An 11,566-nucleotide genomic window follows, 5' to 3' on the forward strand; every position below is an offset into this window, starting at 1 on the left:
ATGTTAATTGTGCATTAGTATGGTTATATATATATATATATATATATATATTGTTGCTCGACGCTATGGACGCTCAAGTAAGCTTCAGGTGAGTCTATTGATGGTAGTGATGGTAGTGGATATATTAGTGCTAAGATGTATTTCGAGCTTATTATCCTGCACCCCGGTGTTAGTGCTCCGCCCGAGGACAGGGCCTAGCCTTCGCATGATCGTTCACCTCCCGCACCACACACTCACCTTGGATCCAAAGCAGGTGCCAGCCTGTCGTACAGACCACTTTAGGTGGTTTTGACTCGTAGGTGACTTGCGATACTTCGCACAGCCTTTCACGTGATCGTAGCACTTGAGCGTATTTATTTACACCTAGCATGTCGCACAGACCACATTAGGTGGTTCCGACTCGTGTGCAAAATTTGATTGATGAGTTGTGGACCCAGTCGTACAGGTCACTTTAGGTGACTCCGGCTGACATACTATTTTATATTGATTTATTGCACCTGGCTTACTTATTTCTTTCTGAGATTTGACATGGTATATTGGGTGGGTTGTTATTTTGAATATGATTTTGAGATATAATAGTATATACTATTTTCTGGGAATTATACTGGTTTTACGGCGATGGGTTACTACTTTTGATACATGAAATGGTTTTGAAAAGCTTTGTTTTTGCTCACTCACACTTTCTGTTTTGCGCCCTTCCAGGTTTTAGGTATGAGTGCTCGTTGGTGGCTTACAAGGAATTCACGGCAACTCTGATAGATTATCATAAATGTAAGACCATCTTTGGTGTTGTATTATTAGTATTCGTCCTACTGGATTGCACTTATTCTACCTACGCTCTGGTTATGTGTAGTCACTTTTAATATCGCACTTTCACCTTATCTTATCTAGTGTTTTAGTCAATTGGTTTTTAATTATTCGCATTTCTTATATTAATATTGTTTCCGCACTGTGCACATGGTTGCGTCACCCTCATGTGACGGCCAGCATGCCTCAATCTAGGTCGGGGTGTGTCAGGGACTCTAGGGACTCTCTGCCACTTCACAATTTAAAGTTAATTCTCGTGCTAATATTGTAAAACATTGTACAAAAATCATGAGGTGACAGAGAATCTTTAGAGAGTCCCACTTTTCATAAAGTCTTCTGAGCATTTCTCATATCTCGTACACAACAATGTACTACGTGATGGGGTTATGAGTTAGACCACACAATATGCTAATCTGAACTAATTGGTATCGAACTCATCATTTATGAGTCGAATCTAAAACCTCTTATTTATAAGTGAAAATAAATAATAATAAACCGTAATATTTAGTAGTAGTTTCAATAAGTTCCATCTGACTCTTTATTTTCCTTTTAGATTATAAATTCTCAATATTCTATCTATTACGTTGTCCCTTGTGAATCCTTGAGTCGAGTCCAATACAAGAATATTATCACGTCATATATACCATATTCCGATTATTGATTAAGCAAGAATTATTGTAAAAATAAAAGGCAATTATCAATCGAGATGGATACCCTATTTAAAATGGAATATATCCAATAAGTGCTTAGAAAAGTGACTAAACACCTAGAATTGCAAACAATTACATATACCTTATTCCACCAATAATATGATGAATATGAAAATTACATTTTCAATTTAGATATAGGTATCGAATTCTTTATTTTCACTAAAAGAGTCGTCAATATTTAGATAATTCAAATATAGGGATCAAATTTTTATGTTTGGTAAAAGAGTCGTCAAGTACAAATCTACTTGTTATTGTTTGTGCTTCCTCTTTTGAAGAATTTTTTTGCTGTAAGTAGTGCAATCTGTTTCTAAAATTTGAAAGAGTTATCAAACTCGGTCTACATTAAATAAATGACTCATGTGGATGCTAAAATGGTAATTAGTTGTGAGTTCAATATGACAATACCTAATTAAGAGTAGACAATTTGTGGTGGCTTAGTTTTGTTATAGATGAGATGACTAAACTCGTTGTATTATAGATATCTTGTTTCTTGTTAAAATAAGAAGTTGGAATTTATTCCTCTATGACGACAGAAGCATAAACCACTCTTAGAGCATCTCCAATAGGAATCTACAAAGTTGTCCTTACCACCGCATGTCCTTATATATGAGGACCATAAGACTTCCAACAAGGTGGAGAAGTTGTTCCTACAGTATACGAACTCACTTGAGTACCCAAAAAAAATCCTCACATATGGGGACTCTATAGGGACCCCGTAGTGGTGCCCGAGGTTGATTTTGAGTGGGCAGAAACCTCACCCACGTGGGCTGCAAATCAGCTTCTCTCACTCACTAGACAGTTGCGTCACGCGTGACCCAACATCACCTTATTCTTTTTTTTTTCAAAGGATGGAAAAACAAGAGTCGAGACAAATTCTTGGTTTTTCTTTTTTTTTTTTTTTTTTTTTTTTTTTTTTTTTTTTTTTTTTTGTTCTTACTGTTTAGATCAATGGCCACAATACTCAAACCAAATTAATATTGTTTAGTCCTTACATTTAGAGATTATACTTTAAGGACCTTTCATTGGAGACAATATTCTTTTGAAGTCGTTAAATAAGTACTCAAAAATGGTGGTAGAGTTTGGAGATGCTTTTACTTATTCTTTATACTATTGTGAAGTTTTAGTTCTTCCTAGATTGTTAATTGCTAGTTTCTCTTTTCGATATGGATTCATACTTAGTAGGTAAAACTTTGCGTTTGAATTCAAGTGGTTTTCTATCAAGAGTTTACGATGAAAGCCCTTAAAACTTCACTTAAACTGCTATATATATATATAGAGGAAGCACATGCTCTGCTAAAAATCACCAAGATAAATGATACAGAGAAGGAGAGGGAGCATCTTAGAAATATTGAAGGCTACTGAATGGCATTATCCGCTATGAAAAGCTTCCCTATGAATATTTTTACACAGGTAATGCTAAGGAAACTAAATTTCTAAACCAAAATTTGTAAATCAAATGGTGTGGATGTTGATTATTGGATTATTACTTAAGTATTGATTAACGTGTTTATTTCCTATTGGTGGTGACACATCATTTGATTTAAAAATTTGATCTCCCTGACATTATTCTTTTTACACAACAATGCATTTAGTAATAGGGTTATGCGTTAGACCGCACAATAAGACAATCTTAATTAACTGGTATCAAACTCGTCATTTATAAGTTGAATCTAAAATCTATCACTTACAAGTGAAAATAAATATCAATAAATTGCAATATTAATTAGAGTGGTGCTATTCACACACCAACTTTTACCCCATACACACCCCTCTCAATTTTCGGCCATCGGATCCAAAAAACTGAAGAATATCAATGAACAAAAATGAACAATGATGTGTTGGAAGTAAAAGGGGATATATGAATAGCACTTCCCTATTAATTAGTAGTATCAATAAGTTCCAACTGACTCTTTATTTTACTTTTGGGTTAGAAATTCTCAATATAATATCTATTAAGTTGTCCCTTGTGAATCTTTTTGAGTTGAATCGTCAACAATGCAAGAATATTATCACGTCATATATATCGTATTTTGATTATTGATTAAGCAAGAATTATTGTAAAAATAAAAGCCAATTATCAATCTAGATGGATACTCTATGTAACTCGGAATATATCCAAGTGCTTAGAAAAGTGACTAACCACCTAGAATTGCAAGCAACATTACATATATCTTATTCCACCAATGATATAATAAGTATATGAAAATTACATTTTCAACTTTTTAGGTAATCAGATATAGGTATTCATTAAAAGAGTCGTCTATTACAAATCTACTTGTTATTCTTTGTGCTTCCTCTTTTGAAGTAATTTTTAGTCTAATTAATTATCGTTCTTTCAAATGATATTATTACATGTTATGATATAAATTGTTGATGCACAAAACCGGAGGTCTTGGAACAACGTAAATCTGATCGTGAATCTGCAAGTAATGTAAATGACACAAGATGTATCGTGGTTCACCCCAAGGTTTGGGCTACGTCCACACTGAATATGTATTTATCTGTTTGTGAGGGAGAGAGATGGAGAGAGCTTCTAAGGGTGAGAGAGCCCTTCCATGGCCTAAGAGATTGGCCTCCCCTAATTGTGAGGGTGAGGGGTCCTTTTATAGAATAAGGACTCCTCACTTATTACATATTTGCCCATTCCTTTATCACATAATTACATTTAAGTCCCTCGAGTATTTGTACGAGATCTAAATACGAGGCCCTAAATATGGTATAAACAGTAGTCCCCCAAGTCTTCAGTCAAGAGAGTTTTTTGGTTGGAGACTTGAAATTCAGTCCATGTGTGGGCCGAAGTAACTAGATGTTGTCTTGAACTGATGTTCGATATAAGGCGGTGCTCAATCTGAAATGATGCTCAACTAAGAGTAGCACATGTTACGAGGCTACTCGACTCGTGGCTTATGTTGCCTTGGTTGGCTCAGCTTATGGCGTTGAAGGTGAGGGAGTCATTTTTATAGAATAAGGGCTCGCTCCTCAATACATAAATGATGGGCTAGAGTTGATGCTCGCGGCGAGGCGGTTGCTCAATAGGCGGCGATGCTCTCTAATGATGGTGAGGGGGTCCCTTTTATAGAATAAGGGCTCGTTCCTCCATACATGAATAATGGGCTAGAGTTGATGCTGCTCTAATGATGGTGAGGGAGTCCCTTTTATAGAATAAGGGATCGCTCCTCAATACATAGATAATGAGCTAAGTCCCCCAAGTATTTTCATGAGGCCCAGTTGAGGCCCAATATATGATACATAATGTAGTCCCTCAAGTCTTCGGTCAATAGAGTCTGTTGGCTGAAGACTTCGAATTGAATTCATGTATGGGCCGAAGTGGCGGTTGTTCGGAGGCGGTATTTGTATACCCTGCACTGAAGCTTTGTAGGTGAAGCTTTGCAAGTGAAGCTTTGAAGATAGAGCTCTGTAAATGATGCTTTTGAAGCTAGAGCTCTGTAAATGAAGCTTTTGAAGCTGATTGACATGAGTCATTCTCATGAATGTTTATGTTGATTGACATGAGTGATGCTCATGGATGTTGTCATGAGTGAAGCTCATGAATGTTACATGAGTGATGCTCATGAATGTTGACATGAATGATGGTTATGAATGTTTATGTATGATTGTCATGAGTGATGCTCATGAATGTTTATGTATAAATGACATGAGTAATGCTCATGTATAATTTGGAGTACTAGGCGTACTTTTGATCACCTGGTTGGTGGCATGAAGGAAAGTACAGGTTGTACATTTCATCACCTAGTTGGTGGTAATAGCGGCAGGTTGCCGAATAATTTTGAAGTAATGGACGTACTTTTGATCACCTGGTTAGTGGTAATAGCGGTGGGTTGCCGAATAATTGTGGAGTACTAGGCGTACTTTTGATGACCTGGTTGGTGCTATTTTAGGCTTATGGGCCTTCGCTCTCCACACAACATTCCGGCCCATTTATTTTGGGCTTTGCCGTTTTTTTTTTAATTACCCTCTAATGGGGTTTATACATATTACCCTCTGATGGGGTTTATACAGATATCTCCGAAAGATAATAAAAATAAATTACATCATTCTGGTGGGGTGTTTATTCCTTGCTTTTGCTTTCTCTTTTGCTTTCTGCTTTTGCTTTTCTTTTTTTTTTTTCCTTTTTTTTTCAGAAAATAGGAACATGCATGATTCAAAAGTTGGTGGTCGACAGTTGGTTTTCAGAAAATGGGCAAGTTCATGATGAAGAATCTTATCTTGTCCCTTTGCCCATGTTGTCCATGACCTAATCACTGCTGGCCTTAACCCCAGCCCTAGCCGACTCAGAGAGCATCCATTGCACTTGCAGATAGAGGGAACCTTGCACCAGTTCTTATCTTATTCATGAGTGCTTGAAGATTTAATGCTAATTATTCAAGGCGACACAAGCCATGAAATAACATGCCTATGAGAAGTATTGAAGGCCCACCGATTCCAGCTCTGCGTCATTCTCCTCACGGGCAAGCTTTACCATGTCTACATGTTCAAGCAATTCCCGCTCAAATGCCTGCACTTCTTTCATTTTACCCAAAAGAGACCCATGCTTACGGCTTATCTTCCCTGCGTGTACAGGATCATTCCATAGGTCTGGCTTATTCACCTCCGCTGATAACATATCTAACCTAATCAGCAGCTTCTTCCACTGCAAACGTTTCTTAATAAGATGAATGGATTGTGCAATTGCAGCAGCATGACTCTTCCAATCACTTTCATCCTCATCCAGAATCGACCACTCACTAGCAATGATTTGATCAACCGTCAGCCCGTCACACGTCGACGGCTCCACAGCAGCCTGAGTACCAAACAAACAAATCAACCCAAACCTGCCGCAACTCGAATACAAACTTTTCACTGTTGGCAGCCCCAATACACCACACCCACTGATATTTTTCCCTGAAACAACATTTCCAAAGCTCAAAGCAAGAGGCTTGGAGCCCGTAACGAAGATACTACTAAAAAAGGTGGGATTTTGGAGGGACCCAGATGAGATTTTTGAGGTATTGGGAGAAAATGAAGAGAACCCAGAATCCAGAATATTGCGTCTTCCAATTAGATTCAGTAAATTCTGAGGGTTTGAGGGTTGATTTACATTTCTGGGTTGGGATTCAGACAGAGTAGAGAAAAGCAGATTGGGGAAAAATCAGCTTTTGGCTTCTGGGTTTGGGTAGAGAAGCTGCCAGGATCCACTACTACTTGCTCTTCGTCCATTTGAGATGGAGAGGCCGTATCAGTGGTGATATCAAAGAATAGATTGGATCAATGTACCTGCGATATATAATTTAAAGTGTGTCGTCTACAGCTATAGCACATTGACTATGACCATTTCTTTTATCCAGCTTCTGAATCAAATAAACCCTATCGGCAGCATCCTGCCACAATCGGTCGGCTACGTAGATGGCGACCATGGTGGAGACCATGGCAAGCAAGAGACCTGAAATCTGAAAATGAAAAGCCGAGCTAAATAGTCGATTGTGCGACGACCGGCTATGCATGTCTTTCTGGTGCGGCAGAAAACAAAGAGGCGCAGAGCTCAAGCCGATTTCAGTGAGTGGCGGCGAGCTAGATCACAGGAGGGGTTTCGGAGCTCGATCAAGTCGAAAACTAACTGATACTCTCGACAGTATAGGGTTGCAATCGCAACTGCTTCATTTCCTGGGTCCACGCTTGGACCGTCGTCCATTCCATCTTAGAGTTTCACCTGATCAGTCGGAGATTCAGAGAATCAAGTGAAATGGGAGCTCATCGATTTGACGAGGAAGAAGAAGAAGATGGAGGACTGGGTTGATGAAAATGAGCAAAATACAGACAGGGAAAGCAGGAGAGAGAGAGAGAGAGAGAGAGCTGATGAGCGTTTGATATTTGGATCTTTTCTATTTCTGGGTTTTTTATGATCTTGCAGGTTCACGGCAGAGGTGAAAAAATGAAAAAAACTGACATAACTTTTTGTATCGATTCCCACAGATGGCGCCAAATGTTGATGCACAAAACCGGAGGTCTTGGAACAACGTAAATCCGACCGTGAATCTGCAAGTAATGTAAATGACACAAGATGTATCACGGTTCACCTCAAGGTTTGGGCTACGTCCACACTGAATATGTATTTATCTGTTTGTGAGGGAGAGAGATGGAAAGAGCTTCTGAGGGTGAGAGAGCCCTTCCATGGCCTAAGAGATTGACCTCCCCTAATTCTGAGGGTGAGTGGTCCTTTTATAGAATAAGGACTCCTCACTTATTACATATTTGCCCCTTCCTTTATCACATAATTACATTTAAGTCCCTCGAGTATTTGTACGAGATCTAAATACGAGGCCCTAAATATGGTATAAACATAAATGAACGATGTAATTATATTTTTATAGATTTCGAGCGTAATAACATTCATATTATTCACGTAAAATGACATTCATATTATTTATGTAATGTTACTACATCTTTATGATATGAAATAATGACATAGTTATGTTTGTTCATTTTAAAACAAAATCAATTTGTTGGGTGGAATGGTCATGTTATGTGACACTGTATCGTTATATACATGTCAACACGTAGCATAGATGCCCGTGATGTGTACGTGTCAGATGAGCCAAATTCTTATTGAATTTGACATGAGCGAACGAAAAAGCAAATTGTAACATCCCACATCGTCCATGAGAGTGGATCATGTAAGCCTTATATGTATATTCTCATCTCTACCTAGCACGAGGCCTTTTGGGAGCTCACTGGCTTCGAGTTTCATCGGAACTCCTAAGTTAAGCGAGTTTGCACGAGAGCAATCCCATGATGGGTGACCCACTAGGAAGTTATTGTGTGAGTTCTCATAAACAAAACCGTGAGGGCGTGGTTGGGGCCCAAAGCAGACAATATCGTGCTATGGTGGAGTCGAGCCCAAGATGTGGTAGGGGCCCGGGCCGGGATGTGAAAATTTGGTATCAGAGCCAATCCTTGACCGGAAGTGTGCCGACGAGGACGTCGGGCCCCTAAGGGGTGGATTGTAACATCCCACATCGCCCATGGGATTGGATCATGTAAGCTTTATATGTATATTCTCATCTCTACCTAACACAAGGCCTTTTGGAAGCTCACTGGCTTCGGGTTCCGTTGGAACTCCAAAGTTAAGCGAGTTCGCGCGAGAGCAATCCCATGATGGGTGACCAACTGAGAAGTTCTTGTGTGAGTTCCCAGAAACAAAACGTGAGGGCGTGGTTGGGGCCCAAAACGGACAATTTCATGCTACAGTGGAGTCGATCTCGGAATGTGGTGGGGGCCCGACCCGGGATGTGACATAAATCTTATAGACCTAAGGTATAATATTAACAAATGAATACACATCTTATTATAAAACCATATTTTGCAAAATTACTCATTTTTGTGATGTAATTATATATTATAATGTGGATGAACTACATAATTGATACTTCATGGATCTAAGATATATATATATATATTAATTAGACCTAAGATATGTTATCAATGAATAAATGCCTTTCTTCAATTGATTCATAACATCACATGATCTAACATTAGCTAATTCGTAACATCATGTGATAGTCACATCGAAAATTACTTCACTTTTTGACAGTAAAATTCCAATGTGCAAAGTAACTTTCTCATTCTTTTCATTAAACAGATAAAATGGATTTAAAAAAATAAATTAAACATTAAGATAAGTAGAAAAATCTAGACCATATGCTGTGAAGGACCACAATTTCATGAAAACCTTGTTGGGTGGAATCAAGATCTTAGATTTACTAAACTATGCTTAAATAAAGTTGAATTACGCCATCAAACTTTTTGTGAGTTTATTTGTGGTCCCCTTCTTCATTGTCTCTCGTGTTACCTTGTGATATTAAATCATAATAGAAGTAAAGAAAGTAAACCAAGAAAAAATAAAAAAAAAATTAATTAAAAAAGAAAAGTATTATTGTCATTTCAAATATTTCATTATACACTTCTCACAAATTTTTTTTTTCAAATATAGAAAGTTTACAATATATAGAATAAAATTTTTAAAATACCAATAACAATTCCCTTAAAAAAAATAATAAATGATAATGAGAGATGCAAGAAGACGCCTTGAGGGGGCCAAAGGGTAAATGTATGTTTGTGTGGAGGGCAACAAGGCCACGTGAAGCAGCATTTTCTTCAAGAAGTCTGCCTTCTTTTTCAACTTTTTAGCACACAACAAAAACATCATAAATTTTTCGAAGTAGGTTTCTCCCCTTTTATTCTTTCCCCTTCATCTTCTCGTCTCACATTTTACTTTTTATTTTATTATTTTTATAAAAAAAATAATATAAGATATTGACGTGATTTAACCGTAAATGTTTAATTAGAAGAAAGAAGTGATATAGATTAAGAGGAGAGAGAATCATCCTCTATATTTTTCTATACTCGAAAAACAAATTAGTGCATTATGTGTTGTAATATAAATTTATGATTTATTTACAAGGATAAGAATTGAAATTATTTTGATTCTTGATTCCATTCTTTACAAAAGTATGAGTAAGAAAATCATTTTACTCCTTAAATAAAAAGCATAAGTTTTTATTTGAAATATGTAATCAAATATTTGAAAATCAAGAATTAGATGCCATTTAATATTATAGTCTAGTGGTATTTCTCTTCACTTGTAAGTGAAAGGTCTTATATTCGATTCTTGCTAAAGGAGAATTTGAATCATATTATTGCTAACCTATTATGAGATTTAGCCTACTTCTCACCCTTTTAGTGTAAATAATATCGTTTGTTAAAAAAAAAAAACAATCAGATCGACTAAATGGAACTAGTTGATCTAATTTTCTTTCGTAACTTTTATTATTTTTAAGTTTTCCAATTTTGTTGTTGTTGTTGTTGTTAAATAAACAAGGCAGAAGTGGAGAAGTGAGATATTTTTTAGTATCCTTCTTTTTATATTATAAGATATTTTGTACCAAACTGTGTCCCGAGTAAGCTGAATGATCCACCCCCACCTTACAAGAAAAAGCCAATATCTTATTAAAAAGGGATTTTAATTTAAGTAGAGTTTGCACATTTGGTCGTTGGAAAATCACTTATTCAGTTTCTGTATCTGGGAGGAGAGAATGGGATGGTGGGGAGTGGCGACCCAAAAGAGGCATGAACTATAGAAATTAAAATGGCTTAAAAGTTAAAACCCATTTGATTCAGTGATTCCCATGTCTTATTCAGGAATGAGGATATATATATAAAGCCATTTCTATTTAGGGAATCCATTAGATTTGGTGACATCCTCTATCTAGATTATGTGTTTATATTATCTCCGCTTTTGCCTAACTTTATCCATTATTGCCCTAACAAACGATATTATTGACATGAAGAGGTGGGGAAGTGGACTAAGCTTCATACTGAGCTAGCCATAATAATGTGGTTCAAATTCGCCTTTGGCGAGAATCAAACTTAAGACATCTTACTTACAAGTGAAAAGGAATAACACTAAACCGTAATATTGAGTGACAACACATGTTAAGTATATAAACTATTAAACATTGTATGTGACCAGCTGGTTTAGCGACAGTCGTTTTTAATTTGGTTTAAGTAGCTCTCAAGTTCAATGCTCATAAGGCATATTTATTGAAAGTTTGGTATTCAGTTGTGAAACACCATGACTTCTTGTAGCTGAGTTAATGCATCGTTGGAGAAGCGAAATATTTTTCATACATTCTTTCTCCACATGCACACATTTGTTTATTTTTATCAACTAATTTTTTTATAAAGAAAAACAAATGTATGTGTATAAATCATGAACTCATTTGAAAGTGCTTTTAAATGGTTAAAAGCTCTTATGGTAAAAATATTTTTGGAACCAATCCTTAGTAAAAATGCAAGTGAATCCTGAAAAAAACACTTAAAGATACATCAATTATATGCTTCTTGTAGGAAACGCTTAAAGTTTTTTTAAAACCCAAAAATATTTTTACAAAAAATATTTTCGATCATTTTAAAAGCACTTCTAACAGAGCTCTATGTTTCTTGTGAGAATATCCTTGTAAATGTTCTAGCGCTTGTCAAAAAACACACATAAT

Source organism: Malus sylvestris, chromosome 12, assembly GCF_916048215.2.
Source record: "Malus sylvestris chromosome 12, drMalSylv7.2, whole genome shotgun sequence".
NCBI classification, from domain to species: Eukaryota; Viridiplantae; Streptophyta; class Magnoliopsida; order Rosales; family Rosaceae; genus Malus; species Malus sylvestris.